The 20,230-nt window shown below is 39.0% G+C and overlaps 1 non-coding gene across 1 annotated transcript; it reads right to left on the minus strand.

The window, feature by feature from the left end:
- Positions 1–11,139: 11,139 nt before the first annotated feature.
- Positions 11,140–11,270, minus strand: LOC125403728 (small nucleolar RNA SNORA40). The gene has a single exon (XR_007233030.1). It is a non-coding gene; the product is annotated as a small nucleolar RNA SNORA40 (small nucleolar RNA).
- Positions 11,271–20,230: the final 8,960 nt, after the last annotated feature.

Raw genomic sequence — 20,230 nt, forward strand, 5'->3', positions numbered from 1 at the left:
GGCAACAACTGAGTTATTGCACATCCATAGGTGTCTTGGGACACTCCAGCACATAATCATGTTGCTGGAAGCAAGGAAAGGCTGGGCATCATTTGGGGCCTGAATACCAGAGAGGGAGTTCAGTGATGAAGTGATCATCTAGAATGTGAGGGGCCCTGTGATCCAGCATAGTATTGCTTCTGTGTTCACAAACAAGTAACAAAGGAAGCACTGCCAACAGTTAGCAATCCTTACTCACCTTTGCTCCTCGTGAACTTTTTGAAGTTTACACTATTCTAGTGTTGCTGCCAACCTACTGAAGAGGACTTGCTTCACTCAAAGTTTGAGAGAGAGAGAGAGAGAGAGAGAGAGAGAGAGAGAGAGAGAGAGAGAGAGAGAGAGAGAGAGAGAGGTGATGTAGTTTAGTTGGTAGAGGGCTTGCCTAACTCACATGGTACCCTGGGTTTGGTTGCTGGAATGACCTAAAAACTCGTAATGCGCTTGAATAGAGATACAACATGATCTTGCCTCCCAGATTGCTTGCTTTTGGTTTAGTATTTGAAACAGGGTGTCTGTGTGTTGCCTGGCTGGCCTCACCTGGCCTGGGATTACAGGAAAGTACCACATGTCAGACACCTTGCTCAGATTTGACTGTGGGAAAAGGCCTGGCTTTGCACTTACCAAACAGGAGAGGATTTTATATATTCAAAGATAAGAGAGAAAGGAGATGGAGAGAAAGAAAGCTAATTAAGTCTTTGCTTTGTGTGGGACAATGACCTGGCTAGCGACCTCTTTGCAGACTCAGAGTTTCTTTAAATGAAGTGAATAATTGACTCCAGCCTCCCTAGGAAATGCATGCAGTACGATGCAGTCATTAGTGAAGAGCAGACTCAAAGGACAGTACAAAGAAAAGATCTTTGCATGCTTTGATGTATCCGCAGGCAAGCTGTCTAAGCCGAACAAATCATCAACTCTCCCTTTATCCCCTCTTCAGCTTTCCTTGGAGCTGCCTTGCTTCCACTGACCATGGATTAGTTCCTTAAAGCTTGCATTTTGCATTTCCTGTGGGAGTTAGGATTGGCTTTTGTGTGTGTGTGTGTGTGTGTGTGTGTGTGTGTGTGTGTGGATTTTGTTTTGTTTTGTTTTTGTCAGCTTGGCACAAGCCAGGGTTGTTAGGAAAGAAGGAACTTCAGTTGAGAAAATGCTCCCATCAGATTGGGCTGTAGGCAAGTCTGTGGGGACATTTTCTTGATTAATGATTGGTGTGGAAGGCCCAAACCAACTGGGCAGATTGTCCTGGGTGATATAAGAAACCAGGCTGAGCCAGGCACGGGAGCAAGCCCATAAGCAGGGTTCCTCGGTGGTCTCCATTCCAGTTCTTGCCTCCGGGTTCCTGCCTTGAGTTCTCACCGTGATGGACGGTGACACAGAAGTGTAAGTAGAAATAAATTATTTCCTTTCCAAGTTGCTTTTGCTCGTGATGTTTGATTGCAACAATGGAAACTTAACTAGGACAGTACTTTTCCTGATTTCCTGCATTTTATTTTATTTAACGAATGCCATACATGGGACGCTAAAGAGACGGCTCAGTGGTTAAGAGCACTGGTTGCTTCTTCCAGGGGATGGAGGTTCAACTCTGAGCACCCACATGGTGGCTCACAACCCTCTGTATTTCTAGTTCTAGAAGATCTGGTGTCTTATTCTGGCCTCTGCAGCCACAAAACACACACATAGCACACAGACACATGCATGCACTCTCACAGACACCTCTGCCCAACGACTCAGAGGGAGGTTTTCCATCCCTGTTTGTTAGCTACTCTATGGAGCACTATCATCACATGTGGCTTAATTCCATTCAATTTAATTTACAGTTATATGTATATATAATTCCTTAGTAGTCTGAATTAAATATATGTTATGTATATATTTTTATGTGAGCATTATAAAATAATATATTTCTCTATGGCGTTTGCAATCATCTTTAATGCCTTCCTAAAGAAATCTCATTGTACAATCTCTCCCTTTGCATATTACTCTCTTATCCTCCTCTCTATTGTCCTCCCTCTCAGTTTTTCCTAGTTTTGCCCTTCATAGTTTCTGTGTTCTATTACCCATCCAACCCCCTATCTAGAGTTCCTTTACCTCCTCTTCCCATGGTAACTTTCTGCTTCCCTGATTTATGTGATTCTTTCAGAGTTAGGATCTACAGATGAGAGAGAACTTTCAGCATTTGTATTTCTGGATCTGGGTTGCCATGGGTTACCCTAATCAGTACATTATTTTTCAGCCCCATCCATTTAACTGCAAATTTCATTTTTTTCTATAAAAGCTGAATAGAACTCTGTAGCGTATGTGCACCACATTATCATTATCTATTCAGCAACTGAAGGACAATTGCGTTGTTTTCATTTCCTGGCTATTGTGAATAGAACAGCCATGAACATGACTGATCAAGTGTCTCTGTGAAAAGATATCAACTCTTTTGAATATATGCTGAGGAATGGTAGAGCTGAGTCATATGGCAGATTTAGTTTCATCCCTTGGAGAATTTGTCACACTGATTTCCAGACTGCTTGGACCAGTGTGCAATCCCACCAACAGTGAATGGGGGGGAGTCCTTTTCCCTTTGCCCCACACCTCCTCCAGCATTAGTGGTGGGTTGTTTTGTTGAACTTGATTATTCTGATTCTGGTGTTAAGATGAAATCTCAAAGTACATTTAATTGGCACGTCCCTAGTTTTAAAGGCTGCTGAATGTTTTCCAAGATATATTTTTTAGTGATTTTTATGTCTTCTTTTGAGAATTCTGTAATGCCAGCACTTGGGAGACGGAGGCAGACACAGAGAAACCTTGTTTTGGAAAAAAATTCTCTTCACATCCATAGCCCCCCATTTTTTGAAAATTAGGTCATTTGTTTTCTTGATACTTCAGGATTTTTTAAGATTTAATTTTATTCTTTTTAATTATGTGAAACTGCGTGTGTCTACAGTGAGTATATGCACATGAATACAGGTGCCCTCAGAAGCAAAAGGCCTCAAATCATCTGAATTTGGAATTACAAATGGTTGTGAGCTGCCTGATAAAGGTGTGTTCTCTGGAAGAGCAGTCAGTGCTCTGAAGTGTTGAGCCACCTCTATAGGCCCTTCTTTGCTTTTTAATTATCTGCATAGTTGTCTATCACATGTAACTGGCAAAGATTTTCTCTCACTCTAGGGACTTTCTCTTCACTCAGTTGATTGTTTTCTTTGCTGGACAAATGCCTTTTACTTTCATGAGTTGGTCAGCTATTGCCCTTAATTCCTAAGTGAATGGAGTCCTGTTCAAAAAGTCCTTTTCTGCACCTTTGTCTTCTTAAGTATTGCCTATATTTTCTTCTTGGAATTGATTTCTTTTTGAAGCTCAGCCACTTTTCTTTTCCCTGTTTGTTGAACTGTCTGTTTGACTGTCTCTGTCTCTCTCTCATCTTTTCTTAATATGTATTTATTTATTTATGTGTATACATCTTTGTGTGTGAGAGTATGCATGCACCTGGTATTCTTGTAGAGGTCAGAGGGCAACTTTGGGTGTTTGACCTCTCATTCCAGTCTACTCTAAGACATGAGCCAGTAAAATAGGAAAGTATAACTAGCATATTTGCACAACCATTCTCTAAATTCCAGTGTAGAAAAAGAAATTTGTAATCCTCCAGGATACCACAATTTGGGAGAACAGACATTGAGACAGGATCACAGAGGCCTTGAATTTATCACAGGGCTCCTGTCTCTGCGTCCTCAGTACTGGGACTCTAGACATATGCCACCACCAGGCAGTGAAATGGAATTACTTAAAGCAACTTTGCAAACAGGCTTCATAAGAAGTCATTAGATTCTTACAGATGATCCATAATGATTCTTTGACTGAAACAATATTGTTTCCATTATCAGCTGAATCTGATGTGGAAAGAGCCTCTGTATTAGATATAGTGAAAGCAATGTGAGATTTAGGCATTTTGCTTATACACATTGGTTCTTGAGTGTATTGAATTTGCTAAACCCCTTTGTAATGATTGATCTGATCCATAATATAGAGTTCATCAGGTGGGGAAAACTGGACTGCAACATTGTTTTTTCAGCATATTTTAGTAAATTCTTCCTGTCTCTATTCTGTTTAATGTACAGATGAGAATCTATCAGTTTGTATTTGTACCAAATAACAGATATGGCTAAACCTTTCATTAAAATTATATATATATATATATATATATTAATATTTTATAGAATACAGCCTGAAACCTAAAACTTTTCATTCTTCTAGTTTTTGTTGCAGTGGTTGTTGTTTTGAGCAGAGTCTCACTTTGTAGCCCTAGCTGGTTTTAAACTCCCAGTGATGCTCTTGTATCAGCCTCCACATTCTAAGATTACAAATATTCACTGCCATGCTTGGTGCTTTTAGTCTTAATAGTACAAAAGCAACACTGTTAGTATATTGACAGAAGATTTCTGTCCCACCCCTCCCAAAACCGTTCAGTCCCACAGAAACACACAGAGATCTACATTAATTATAAACTGATTGGCCAAGTAGCTCAGGCTTCTTATTAATACTTACATCCTACATTAACCAATAATTCTTGTCTGTGTTAGCCACGTAGCTTGGTACCTTTTATCAGCGAGGCATTATCATCTTGCTTCCTCTGTGTCTGGGTGATAACTGCAGACCAACCTTTTCCTCTTCCCAGAATCCTCCTGCTTTGGTCACCCCACCTATACTTCCTTGGTATGGGAGTGTCCTTCTGTCTATGTGCAGTTTTCTTTGGTTAATGAATAAAGAAACTGCCCTGGCCTGTTGATAGGGCAGAATTTAGGTAGGCAGGGAAGATGGAACTGAATTCTGGGAGGAAGAAATCAGAGTCAGAGAGACGCTATGGTGCCACCACCAAAGATTGATGTGCTAAAACTTTGCTGGTAGGCCATGACCTTGTGGTGATTTACAGATTACTAGAAATGGGTTAAACTAAGATGTAAGAGTTAACCAATAAGAAGTTAGAGTTAATGGGCCAAGCAGTAATTTAATTAATACAGTTTCTGTGTAATTATTTTGGGTGTAAGCTAGCTGGGCCAGCCGGGAATCAACAAGCCTCCCTCCTTGCAACACTTCCTGCCTGGTCCCACCACCTGTACTTACTGCCTGGCTACTGGCCAATCAGGGTTTTATTAAAACAATACAAGTGACATGGTACAAGATCATTGTCCCACATCATTAGTATTCCTGAGCAGGAGGAATATAGTTCTACTTTCCTTCTTAGTGCTTTTTTAACTTGCTGAAAACTAAGAATTTTATTTGGTAAAAAGAAAATGCCATGGGTGAATGATGACATAGTAAGAAGAATGCTATTATACACAGCTAACAGCAGTCTAGTTATAAATGTGATGTCTTAGCCTGATTGTGTTACTCTAATAAATTACCTTAGATTGGTGGTTCTCAACCTGTGGGTCACAACCCCTTTGGGAGTCACATATCAGATACTCTGCATATCAGATATTTACATACAATTTATAACAATAACAAAATTATAGTTATGAAGTGGTAATGAAATAATTGTTGTTGGGGCTCACCACAACATAAGGAACTGTATTAAAAGATTGAATCATTAGGAAGGTTGAGGACCACTGTCTTAGACGAATACTTATGATTTCTAAACAATAGAAATTCACTGGTCACAAACTAGAGAGTAAGACATCTAAAAAAGATCAACTTCCAGTAGACAGACTGCAGGTCATGTTAGGACTCGGCAGAATAGATGATGCCATCAAGTGTCCTCACATGGCTGAGACAAGACAGCTGCTACTGGCCACTTTTTGTTGTTCTTGTTTTGTTTGAGACAGGTTTTCTCTGTGTAGCTTTGGAGCCTGTATTGGTACTTGCTCTGTAGACCAGGCTGGCCTTGAACTCACAGCGATCCATCTACCTCTGCCTCCTGAGTGCTAGGATTAAAGGCATGAACCACCATGGACTGGCGCTGGGGTCAGTTTTATAAGGGCAGTAATACCATTCATGAGAGTTCCATCCGTTTGACCAAATCGTCTCCCAAATACCCCAATTTTCATTAAACATTCAAAAGTTGAATGGAGGGTGGAAAACTTACTAATATTCACATCAAAGCATGAAATCAATGTGCTTAGCTAAAAAAGTTACTGCCTACAAACGAGTTAATTTTCCATGGAAGGGAGAAGAAAGGTAAAGTCATATGCAGTGTTATGCTTTGTTTCATATAACTGAAGTTCAGCAATGTTTTCTATAAAATCCCCTGGCTGCAAGTATGGGTTATATAGTCAGACATGAGACAGAATCATTGCTTCCATATACCCCAAGTCTTCTTTCATTGGTTAAACTTATCTTGGGCAAAAGTTATTTAGTCTGTTAGTTCATTTTATTTCATTGTTTTCACTTGATTTTTTTTTGGGGGGGGGGGTTACAGAATCTCCCTATGTAAGATAAGTTGTCCTGGAACTTACTATGTGTCCAGAATAGCCTTGTGTTAATCCTCCTGCCTCTGCCTCCACAGATTTTTGATGTGTTTTTGTTTGTCTACTTTTTCTTGTTAATTTTTAAATAAAATTTACATTTATTGTTTATTTATTGACCTCCCAAATATCCCACTTTTTAATACCAACCCCTTAAATGGAAGTGGGGGGGGCGGTGATTACTAACATCCAGACCTGAGCATGGAATTGAGAAGAAAGGTGGAGTCATAAGTAGTGCTATAATTTGGGTTTATTTAAAGTACTACTTTATTTTGTGGGCTAGAAGTGCTGGTGTAGCAGAATGCATGCATGCTGCGGCATGCATCTACAAATCAAAGAAAACATGTAGAAGTCTGTTCTTTCTCTCTGCCATTTGAACTCCAGGGATTGAATACAAGTTATCAAGCTTGGTGGCAAGTAGCTTAAAGTCACTGAGCCGTCTCACAGGCCTGTCTATTTGTTTTCTAGATAAGACCTCAAGTAGACCAAGTTGGCCTCAGACTTTCTATTATTATTTTTATTGCTGTTATTGTTATTGTTATTATTACATTTGTTTATCTTTTGTGTGTACATATATGTATATTACATAGGTTTATGGAGGATATCTGGGGAAGTCAATTCTCTTCGACTATGTGGGTTTCTAGGATTGAATTCTGCTAGTCAAGCTAGGTGACAAACATGTATAACCACTGAGAATTCTCCCTGGCTTATAGCCTTACAAACTTTATGTGACCAAGGATGACACTAAATTTTTAAATCCATCTGCCTTCATGTTCTGAGTACTGGGGTTACAGCTATGTGCTACTGTGCCCACATTACATAGTGACCTTGGTCAAAATTAAGGATTCATTTGTGCATGCTAGACAGGTACTCTACCAACTGAACTACATCCCAAGCCCTATTATTGCACTTTCAGGCAGACTTACTATATAGCCTAATTTGGCCTTGGATTCATGATTATTCTGTCTCAGCCTCTCACATGGTGGGGTTATCGGTTTGTACCATTACGCCTGATTGAAGTTTCTGTAAACCTTATTTTCTCACCTGAAAAGGGGAATAATGTTACTAATAGGGAAAGAAATCTTACCATTAAGCACAGCAATGTTTATAAAATTCCTGAAGGACCATGTCATAGAGACACATGTTCATAACGAGTAGTGATTATAGTTATGATTTGCATTTTCTCTCCAGTAAAATTTTACCAGTAGGATTGTGGTGGGAGAGAATTTTCTGTATTCTGTCAATCATGTTTTAAATAAATGCTGATTGGCCAGGCAGGAAGTATAGGTGGGTCAACCAGACAGGAAGTAGAGGCAGGGCGATGAGAACAGGAGTATTCTGGGAAGCAGGAAGCTCTCTCCACAGTCCAACCCAGATCACCGAAGAAGCAAGATGTGAGCTGCCCTGCTGAGAAAGGTACCAAGCCTTGTGGCTAATATAGATAAGAATAATGGGTTAATATAAGCTACAGGAGCTAATAAGTAGGCTGAGCTAATGGGCCAATCAGTTTTATAACTTATGGAGATCTCTGTTGATTTTCTTTGGGGCTTGCCAGCTGTGGGATATCAGGCAGGACAGAAACCCCAACAAGCAGGCCCCTTCATGTTACAGGATTGCACTGACATTTTAAAAGTGAAAAGAAAAGGAAGCAGATAATCATCTGTCAGTTTGCTATTGAAGATTATAAATGATAAAGCAAGGATGCTCATTTCTATTTGATTCACTAATTAAAGTTTGCCTAATTGAAACAGTCTCATGTAGCCAAGACTAACCAAAAACTCAGTATGTTACCAAGGGTGACTTTCAATTTCTAATACTCCCCTATACACCTCTTGAGTGCTGAGATTGTGGTCGTTTCTATCATTCTGGCCTTTGTTGTTGTTGTTGTTTGTTTGTTTGAGATATGGTAATACACTAAAGCCCAAACTAACCTTGACATACAAAGCTAGCCTCAGTCATCGTATGCTTCCTGTCACAGGCCATTGAGTGCTGAGACTAGAGGCATGAGTTTCCACACCAGGCTCTAATTCATATTTCAATCTGTTTCATATCATATAATGATACACTTCTTAGATGAATACCCCTTGAGACTACTAATTTACTCAGTTTCAGTGAAAAACAAAATTAAGAAAATAGATAAATCTGGAAAATATTAAGTGGGGTGATTTAGAGTCTTAAAGACAAAAGTTCCATTTTATTGCATATGCAGATCATACTTATCAATGAATAGACATATGTATGAATGGTTACCATGTGAGTATACCCTATGAGCTACAAAGAAGAGAAAGAGAGGTATTTAGAAAGAGAAGATGAATAGGGCATGTAAAACAAGAAAGCAGGAAAGGGTGTGGAGTGGATATGAGGGGACTAAAGGGAATGGGGGAGATTATGTAGGGTAGAATTTTGTTTGAAAATGCTATAACAAAACCCAATACTTTGTATACTAATTTTTAAAAGAACATTAAAAAAAACATACATTTCTGGAGCCAGTAGCAGTGTCTGTAATCCCAATACTGAGAAAAATGAAAAACGAGGGTCTCTGTATGTACAGGCAAGCCCAAGCTATACAGTGAGCAAGAAGCAATCCTAGGCTACACAGGGAGACCCTGTCTCTAAAGCACAACAGATAAACAAACAAAAAAGAACTAGAAATAGAAAACAGCTCTAGACAGGACACATCATTTGGTGATAGATGGTCTATCTATTGTAGGCTACACTGCTACACCCATTTGCTTACCTGCTTTGTATGGTTGCTTCTGTGTTACTACAACAGACCTGAGTTTTTAAAAGAGATTATATGACCTTTTGCAAGGAATACTTAGTATGCATAGGCTGGGGTGTGGCTCGAGTGCAGAACACTTGGCTAGCATTCCCACCCATCATCCACAAACACAAGCAAAGATCCCCGTCCTTTTCAATAAATATTGCTGACTCTTGACTTAAAAATATTTCTTAGTAATATGATCTTATATGATATACTTTATTGGGGATTCTATAATGTGCTTGAATTTTTATTTTTTAATTAATATTATTTTTAATTAAGGCGGGGTGTATGTGCACCAAGAGTGCTCCTATCTATAGAGGTCATCATATGCCCTCAAGTTGCAGTTGCAGGCAATTGTGGGTCATCCAGTGTGGGTGTTGAGAATCAAACTTGTCTTCTATAAGAACAATGATATGCTCTTACCAACTAAGCCATTTCTCCAGCCCATGTTTTTTTATTTTAATTTTGTATGAGAGTAGGTGATAGCTTAGTCAGTAATGTGTTCATCAAGCAAGCATAGGCATCTGATTTCAGATTCCTATCACCCACATTAAAAGCCTGATGTCCTTCCTCGTATCTTCCCTTCTGTTTTTCTATCTTCTGTGTCCTATCCCTATTCTTCTGCTTCCTAAACAACACTCTCCCCACTCACTGCCAAAGGGATTTTCTAATACTATATGGTCAGCCTTGAAAACATACATGCAAGTAACATTATCCAGACCGAGCAGATTTTATTTATATATTTAGGTATATATGTGGGGCATGATGGTTACATGACTTTAATCCCAACTTTCAAGAGGCAGAGTCAGGACAATCTCTATGAGTTCAAGGGTAGCTTGCTGCACAAAGCCAGCCAGGCTGCACAATGAGACCTGTCTCAAAATACAATCACACACACACACACACACACACACACACACACACACACACACACACACACAAAGGCATGCATACAACAATAAGGACCATGAATTTGAGAGGCAGCAAGGAGAGGGGAGACATGGGAAAGGTTTGAGGATTAAAATATTTGTCTTAGTTACTATCGCTGTTATGAAAAACCATGGGGAAGAAAGGGTTTATCTCGGTTATGCTTCACATTGCTGTTCGTTACTGAAGGAAATCAGGACGGGAGCTCACACAAGACAGGGACCAGTACACAGGAGCTGGTGCAGAGGGCAAGAAGGGTGCTACTTACTGGCTTACTCTCCATGACTTGTTCAGCCTACTTTGATATAGAACCGAGGACCAATAGCCCAGGAGTATCCACATCCACAATGGACTGGGCCCTCCCCCATCAATCACTAATTAATACCCTACAAGCTTTTCTACAGTCTGGTCTTCTGGAGGCATTTTCTCAACTGAGATTATGACTCCTTCTTGCGTCATGTTGACATAAAATTAGACAGCACATTAGTATAATCTCAAAATACTAAAAAAAATATTTAAAAAACTGGGCACAGAGGCACCCATGAGTAATCTTGGTGCTAGAAAGACAAGTAGATCCTTAGGACTAGCTGACTACCCAGTCTAGTCTAATGAGAGAGCCTCAGTTAACAGTGAAAGATCTTATCTCAAAAAACTATGGGTGGACAAGGACACAGGATGACAGCTGGCCTCATACAGAAGCACTCCCACACGTTCACCCTTCTGTCTACATAAACACAAATGTTTGTGGCACTTTGTTAGGCTTAGTTAAAAGCCTATGGGATCTCGTCCACTACCTGAAGGTCATCTTGCCTGTTCAGTATGTGAATGGGGTGCTCTAGTGGAAAGACAGCTTTCCTGTCTGCTTGCACCCTTCTACCAGGTAATCTGATGACATTGGTAAACAACCCAGCCAGCACATCCTTGATGTTGAAATAACCCAGAGATGTTTCTTTCCTCTTGTGTAAGTATCATGTTCCTTTTAATATGTGTCAAAACTCATACTGAACAATGGGTTCTAGGTTGTAAAAAAGGATTTATTTTTACACCTGTCTTCTTTGCCTTTGTCCACTAGTTGAACAAAAGGTGCTACCAAGAGATGTTGCCCGGTGCCAGCGAAACTTCTTATAGGTAAGCCTTCTATGACATTTGTAATAGAACGTCTCTGATATTTAGACAAATATCCAATTAACTTTATAACTGCAAGTTACATTAAAAATGGTCTATGATTTAAATCTTTGAACTAGTCATATGGTGACTCAAACTGTTCTAAAAATATTAAAGAAAAAAACATGTCATCTTTTGCTACCAGAATTCTGCTTTCAGTTTAATTTAAAATAATCTTGTAATATTTATTTTAACTCTCATTTTTGGTAAACTAAATTGCATCTTTTTTTCCCAATATCTGCCAAACAAAGGTTCACACTGATCAAGAAATGGATTATTTATCTTCAAGGGCCCTTTTGAGTTCTATGAGTTCAGAAACGTCTTGTGATTTCAGATCCACTACTTGTTTTCTGTCATCATGTGGTGGCCTCATTAGTATTGTTTGCTTTGTGCCTAAGCTCCCCTATCCCTCATTCACACTCTCTCTCCCGTTTTCTTTCTCACTTCGCCATTCTCTCTCTCTCTCTCTCTCTCTCTCTCTCTCTCTCTCTCTCAGCAATAGCTTAACTGAGATTTAACTTTTATGCCATACAGTTCACTTTTTTTAAATACAATAGGATTGATTTATTCATTTTCCTGTGGATGAACATATGAGTAATTTCCAGCTTGGTGCTCTTATGAGTAATGCTACCATAAACCTTCAAGTTCACTTTTTTTATTTTTCTTTTTTTTAATAGAATTAAAATTTTTAAAAAAAAGAAACCACAGTTCACTTTTTAAGGGTATAACTCAATAATTTTTAGCCAATTCATTGTGCAACAAACTCAATCTATTTTTGGATCTTTTCCTTCAAACCCTCAAGCAGTGGTTCTCAAACTTCCTAATGATGTGACCCTTCAATACGGTTCCTCATGTTGTAGTGACCCTAACGATAAAGTTACTTCATGGCTACTTCATAACTGTAATTTTGCTACTGTTAATGAATCATAATGTAAATATCAGATATACAGGATATCTGATATGCAAGTCCCAAAGTGGTTGCAAACCACAGGTTGAAAACCATTGCCCTAAAAGGAACCCCTTCCCCCATGATCTCTAATTTCTTATTTTCCTCCAACTCTTCTTTTCCCTATAAACCACTAACTTCCTTTTTTTGTAAATTGCATGTAACTAGAATCATAACAACACATGATCTTTGTAGCTGGTTTTATTTTGAGTTAGCTTGATGGTGCAAAGTTCATCCACTCATTCAACATTGTCAACATCTTTGTTTTTTAGCATGTTATTTTGCATATTTAGTAGATACAGACTCAAATATTGAAACATTAGAATTGTTGCAGAAATAATAAATAGTGATAGTATTTTTAAATGATTATATATGAATGTTCTCTCTTTTTTCCCTCTTACACACACACACACACACACACACCCACACACACACACACACACAAGCATAATCCCAAGAAAAAGAGACACAGACTCTGAACTTCACCAAAGTGTGGTCTGAACATATTCAAGAATTAAGCAACCATTTCTAACAGATAAGCCATAATTTAAGACCCCAAAGCATCACCATTATGAGTTTTTTTAAATGTGCTTTATGATTTATTCCCAAGATTATTCAAGATATCTTTAGCAGAACTTTTTTTTTTTCCTGAAACCTTCAGTGTTTGAAATTTACATTCTGGTTAAGATTTCAATTAGAATATTTCACTCAAAAGAATATAACCTAGACACACATGATGATCGATAGAGACTAGCACACTCACCTATCTTGACATTCTTACAAGTTACAGCCTTGTTCATACGTCTTCTAAAAGCAAAGTGTTACAATCCTAGCATTTAAGAAGTTGAACCAGGAATATCACCTTGAGTTTCAGGATAACCTAGGCTATAGCGCAAGGACAGATTTCAAAACACAAACAAAAAAAGGACAGCAAGATGTCTCAGCTGCCAAAAACCTTGCAATACTAGCCTAATGATGACCTGAATTCCATGTCTGGAACTCATGTTGACAGGAGAGAGCAAACTCCTAGAAATAGTCAACTAAATTATATATATGCACTGGCATACTCAGTAGCTTTTCTGAGTATGTTTTAGATGGGCTGTATTTGGTGGTCATAGTGTTGGGTTGATGAAGAGAAGGCAATTCTCATTTTTCTGATGCAAGCTGACTTTTCAAGGCAACCCAGAACTTAGACACAGTGAAACATGTAGTGATAACCATGATGATGATGATGATTTTTTAAATAAAACAATACCAGGCATGGTTGCATGTGCCTTTAATTCCAGTATTCAAGAGGAAAAGGCAGGAGGATCTATGTGAGCTCCAGGCCAACCAGGGCCACATAGAGAGACTCTTTTTTTTTAACAAAAGCTATTAAAACCTAAAAATAATGAAAACAAAATGTAGTATGTGTCAAAACAGCATGAGGTACTTAATAGCCCTATATCAAAAGTAGCACAATATCTGTAGACAGAAGCAAGACATTCTGCAATGTAGTGTTCAATGATTGTAAGACAAAAGTCTCAAGTCTTTTATGTTTCTACAGTAAGTGTGTATACAATACAGTCTCCAGAGCACATCTGTAGATTGGTTGCTGGACTCTTGTCCACTTGCACTTGCATCTAACCTATATGAATCCTCCAGGGTACTTTAAATCATTGGATAAAATGGCAGTTGTATTATTTAGAAAATAATAGTGACAAGGGAAAAGGTCTCTATGTGGTTAGTAAAAGATAAAATCCAAAAATATTTGCTGCTCGCAGTTGACTGAATCTGGCTGATAGGAGGCCTGGCACCCACGGTAATTTATCTTTTCAATGGATTGAATAGATGACAGCTCAAGCAATCTGTTTACCCATTGATGGTATCAGGAGTGCTTTACTTTGGGCAAATCCTTAGCTTTTGTTTTGCAAATGGAAACCTAGGATGCCGGAAAGGAAGCCCAATCCAATCCCAGAAACACACCTAACTCCCCACCCCCTTTTTTTCATCATAAGAGGACTTCTGGTGCTTCTTTTTAGCTTTTAATGTTTTAGCCTTTTTCCCAACCTCCTTGAGCTTGCCACACAAACGATCATCCTCTAGGGTTTTCAGCCCTGTTTTCACACATTGTTTTCATAATCCCTACAGCATGCATTTAATATAGTTTGTCTTACATTGTTTTCTCACTATTTCACTTGCATTGATTTTGCCATTGAACTAGTATAGAAGACAAAGTCCTTGTGTTCTACAAATATGCTTTTTTTCATTCTTCTTAGGATAATTCAAGGGTAGTACCTAGCAAGCACTTATAAAAGAATAGTCATAGATTTGCCCACTCATTTATTTAGCTATCTATTTATTTATTCATTTATTCATTAGTTAGTTCATGGAGAGGACAACTTTGCCTAAGCTGGTCTCAAACCTTCATTGCTGCTCCCTCAGCCTCCCAAATTACTGGAATCCCAGGTGTGTATCCCCATGCCCATTGCTTAAATCAATCTTTTAACAGACAACGAAGACAATGGGCACAGGGACACTTGAAATTTTAACACACCCAGTGATGACAATGACTTCCAGGGAAGCTGTAGAATGGAAAGCTAATGTTGGTTTAAAATGCCCAAATCCTACCAAATGTATTTCAGCCAAATTTTGCTTTTTATTCTTAGTTTCAACAAAATTCTTAAGTAGCTACAGATATGTCTCAGTCATTTTTTTGACAAAGTGTCTATGGAACAACCGGCCTGCATTACAAGACCTTCAGACTCAGTGTAACCTCTGCAGCTCGAAAAATATTTCACAAGTGCCAAGTCGAAGAATTAGCATCCGTGATTCACGTATGTTTTTGAGTTAGAAATGTGAACAGCAGTCCCCAGTAAACAATAAGATTGCTTATTGAAATTATCACTCTCCAGTTCAAAAAAATTTAAAGACTTTTCCAGCTCTACCAAGATACTCCACGACTAATATTTTGATTACCTGAGAAATCTTTAAAATCACATTTCATTTTAATAAAAATGATATATCAGAATATGTTAAATAGAAATATAGACTCAAGAGTTAGTCCAAGAATCTAATTCATTATACACAGAATACAATTCTCATATAAGACATAATTGCTAAAAATAATGATGGTTTTCATTTTTTTTTTTCTTTTGAGATAGGGTTTCTCTGTGTAGTCCCGGCTGTCCTGGAACACACCATGTAGACCAGGCTAGCCTCAAACTCAGAAATCAGCCTGTCTCTGCCTCCTGAGTGTTGTGCCACTACGACCCAGAAAAATATTGAGTTCTTGAAAATAAATTGTGAAATAGCTACAATTAACTGATGCAACTGGGACTGGGACTCCATGCGGTTCTAAAGTAGAGTGCTTGTCCAGCTATGCTCAAAGTCTCAAGTTCAATCTCAAAAGCAAACAAACAAAAACACCCTATAACTTAAAACCAATAGAGTAAATTAGTTTGATAAATAATTTAGTATTTAACTGACCAAGATTCTTTTAAGATTTTATTATATGAAGTTTGTGTAATCGAATCACATTGGAATAAAGTATAGAAAGAAAGATACCATTTTCTTAATTTATTATTAGTTTTCAACTTTTTGTATTTATTAATTTATTATTGCCAGATGGGGGTGGCACTTCCCTTTAATCCCAGCACTCTGGAGGCAGAGGCAGGCACAGATCTCTGAGTTTCAGACCAGCCTGCTCTACAGAGCGAGTTTCAGAACAGCCAGGGTTACACAGAGAAAATGTCTCAAAAAAGAAAAAAAATACTGTGTGTGAGCTCAGTTGTACGTGCTGTCATGTCCATGGAAGTCAGTGGACATTTTTCCTTCTACCCTGTTGGTCCCAGGTATCCAACTCAGGTTATTTAGTTTGGTAGCAAACACCTTTCTTTACTTGTTGAGCCATGATCTTTCAAGACCTTTTATTGGTTTACTAATAGTATTTTTATTTTATTTTGTTTTCTTTTTTTCCCCCTCTGTGTAGCCCTATCTGCTTTTAAACTCTACTTGTAAAGTGGTGCAAGATGGACCTTGTGAGGTGGGAGCCAGAGGCCTCACCATGGTTGGGAGACAAATACACCATGCAGGAAGATCTTATGTGGGAGTGGGAAAGGGAAGAGAGAAAGAGAAATTCAGAGAGGAAGAAGAGCTGCCAGAAAACAGAGAGGGGGAGTGGGCAGAGCTTGTCTCTTAAAGGGACCTTTGTACCTGTGTACATACGTAGTGATGCCGCAGCCATAAGACCCTGGGTTGGCCAGGGTACTGCCTTGGTTTATCTTGCCAGGTAACAGGGGCCGGCATAATGCCTGAATCCTAACAACTCTCTTTGTAGACCATGTTGGCCTCAAACTCACAGATCTACCTGCCTCTGCATCCAAAGTTCTGGGACTAAAGGCAAGCACCATCATGCCAGTTTAAATAATTTATTTATTTTTTAATTTACTCTTTAATAGCAAAACAAGATATAAGATAACATCAAACACATTGGTATAGAACTATACAGACCAGGACCCTCAGAAAATGTCAGAGAAAACCTGTGGACTAGATTGAAAAGGTGTTGTGAAAAGCAATATGAAAATGGAAACACACATGCAGAAAGGTAGAAAGGACAGAGAGAAATTGAATCCTTTTATGAGCTTCAAGAAGGACAGGAGGAAATGCTTTCAACTTTTTATAATATTGATTTGAAGTTATTTATCATAAAGCTATGATGGATAGAAAATTGGAGACAAAAGGAAAGAGCTAAAAACACTTAGGTTATTGATTCACAAGGTCCTAAGAGACCTATACTTAGCTTTTCCTTACTATTGTTTTACAAGAATAGACCCATAAAATAACCATTAGTACAATAAACATTCACTGAACTTCTACAGACCAGAGGACTTTGTAAGGAGCTGTTAGAGGACTTAGAGCCTATTACCTGCCTGTAAGCACCTGAGGGGACACCAAGGATCATCTGGACAGGCTGATTTACATAGATAAGAAAACCATCAACTTTAGGTTACCTTTGTAAACTACCCTTTGTGTGTTCAATTCACGGAGTGAAAGGGCAGAAAGGAAAGCAGTCTAAAAACACCTCTTCCTGAGTCAGGCTCCAGGGATCAAAATGCTGACCTTTGAAAATACCCTTGGAATGAAAGGTAGCTTGGCTATATCTTTGGCTATCTTCGTGGTACGCATTGCAAAGGAATTCTACTGGGATTATACTGTTGGGCTTGTCAAACAGGAATCTCAACTACAATGCAAAAGTGTGCTTCTGTGCGCGTAAGGCATGTGTTATCTCTTGGGAATTACTGAAGTAATGAGGTCTCACACCACGGTTTTAAAAGTATGCACTGCTAAACTTGCCATTAAAGAGTGAAGCTTGACTGGGGGTTTGTGTGTGTGTGTGTGTGTGTGTGTGTGTGTGTGTGTGTGTGTGTGTGTGTAGAGAATGCTTTGTTTTGGTGCTGAGGATTGAACCCCTTGTGCTGTTCCCTGTGGGCAAACATTCTACCACGGAGTCACACCTCACCTCTTTTGACTGAACTTGGAGACTTAGAGCTGGTGGAAAGATAGTTCAGTTGATAAAGGGCATGCCTGACAAACTTGGGGACCTGAGTTAGAGGTCTTTTTCAAAAAAAAAAAAGGCATAGCTGGGAAGATGGCTCTTTGGATAAAGCTCTTGCTGGTGCAAGTAGCAAATTCCTGAAAATCCTGGTGCTCAGGAGGTGGAGACAGAATTCATGGGAAAAGCTGCCTAAGTTCTGGTTCAACCTGAAACCTGCCTTAAGAAACAAAGAGAAGGTAATGGAAGAACTCATCTGAGGCTAATTTTAGGCCTCTACACCCATGTGCATGCATACGAACTCTACCACTACACGTGACCACTCATACACACACACACACACACACACACACACACACACACACACACACACCCCATATACATACATGCAGAAAGAAAAAAAAAAGATGTGTGGTACCATATCTTAAGGCATGTTGCTTGGGGTGATCCTCTGACTTCCACACAAGGGCATACAAATAAAACCTGAAAATGAACAACATGGTTTCTGTTTAGTTTGTTTTACAGGGCCTAAAGTACCCCAGGCAGGCCTTGCTTATTACTATTAAGGATGACCTTGAATCTCCTGCCCAGATCTCAAGGTGTTAGGATTTCAGGCAGAGATTCACCTCAGGGTTTCCCAATTCTAGGCAAATACCTTACCAAATATACTACCTCCCTAGCTATGTAAGGTTTTGGTTTGTTTTTACTAAGAAATAGATACCTGTAAATAAAACATGCACTTAACATTTAAAATTTTTTTTCTACCTGTTTTGAGAGAAGTTTTGTGCTCTGTAACCCAAACTAGCATCTGCCTCGTGAGCACTGGGGCTATAGATAAGCACCATCATTCTACATCGCAGAATTGCTACAGTCTGTCTTATTTTATTTTACAGTTAATTCATTCATTAAGCACATGCTTATACACATTCAAGTGCAATTTGCTTGTGAGGTAAGCTTATGTGTTAGTCAGCGGACTCCTTTGAAGATTAGGTTCTCTTCTTAGATCACTTTCTGGAATTGAGCTCTCATCTTCAGACCTTGTGGCAAGCGCCTTTGCCCATGGAGCCACCTTGCTGTCCCTCTCTACCTTATTTTAAATTCTGGAACTAGAAAAGCAGAATAAAATCAAATACAAAGTTAAACTAGACAAACTCCCCTGTACTGGAACACAGAAACCTGATGCACGGTTGTGAAGTTAGTGATTCTACCTCAAAGTAGGCAGGAATTGTTCAGTAGTGACAGGCATAGTAAAGGTAGAGAACAAAACTTCCCTATTTAGTGTGCCCAAAAATGGAGTATAAAGTGTGCCAGTGACCATACCAAGCCTTGGGCTAATTACGGAAAACTAGAAATCTCCCTCTGGAGCCTCCTGTAAATGTGCGTGATAGCACACTGCCTGACTCAGTGCAACGTGACACATAACAGAAATTTAATGTCTCTTAAAAGCACGAGAGCACTCTCATTATTCACCTTTCTGGGCCTTTCCTAAGGTCTCGTAGTTGGCTAATCATTGACTAATATTTAACAATTTTCTCCAGTGCCAAGTCTTTCCCTGCTAGTCTAGTTTGTAGGCACTGTGTACCCCCCTCATTTAAGAAGGCCTAGAGCCAAAGTGGTAGCACTTGCCTTTAATGCCAGCACTTAGGAGACAGAGGCAAGCGGATCTCTTTGAGCCCAGTGTGGTCTATAAAGTGAGCTCTAGGACAGCCAGGGATACAAGAGAAACCCTGTCTTTAAGCCAAAAAAAGGCCTTGGATTCACTACAAGCCCTATTCTCCCCCATTCTCTTTGCCTTCAATTCACTGTGTAGTACAGGTTAGCTTTGAACATTTTAACAATCCTCTTTCATCCTGCCCAATCCTGGGGTCACAGCTAAAAAATGCCACACCCAGAATAGATTAGTTTCTCTGGGAAAATTCACAGTAAAGTAACTCTTGGATAGAGAAGTACAATGATGAAAGCATTTAAACATATTGGAAGAAAGCATACATTATTTAACTTAATTTTACCTTAACACTTTCTATAATAAAATCTTTGAAAAAGTTTCATATAGCATATAATTTGCATTAATTAAAAAATTATGTTTATTTCTTTACTTGTGTGTGTATGTTTGTGTGTTTGTGTATGTGTGTGTGCATGCAGCAAGGCCCAAGAACGGAGGTCACACAGCAGAGAGCAGTTCCCTGCTTCCACTGCTTGGGTTCAGCATTTAACAGGTTTGACAAGCGCCTCTACCCACTAAGTCATCTCTCTGGCACTTGCATCCAAGTTTTAAGCTTCTCTCATTTTCCAGTTCTTTCCTGGCATATGTAACACAGAACTTAACTGAGCCAATTTTAAATTTTTACCAAACTTACCAAGCACACACCTCCTGAACAACAACAACAACAACAACAAAAATGTTTAGGACTGGAATG

This window comes from Myodes glareolus, chromosome X (assembly GCF_982192425.1).
Source record: "Myodes glareolus chromosome X, mMyoGla1.1, whole genome shotgun sequence".
NCBI classification, from domain to species: domain Eukaryota; kingdom Metazoa; phylum Chordata; class Mammalia; order Rodentia; family Cricetidae; genus Myodes; species Myodes glareolus.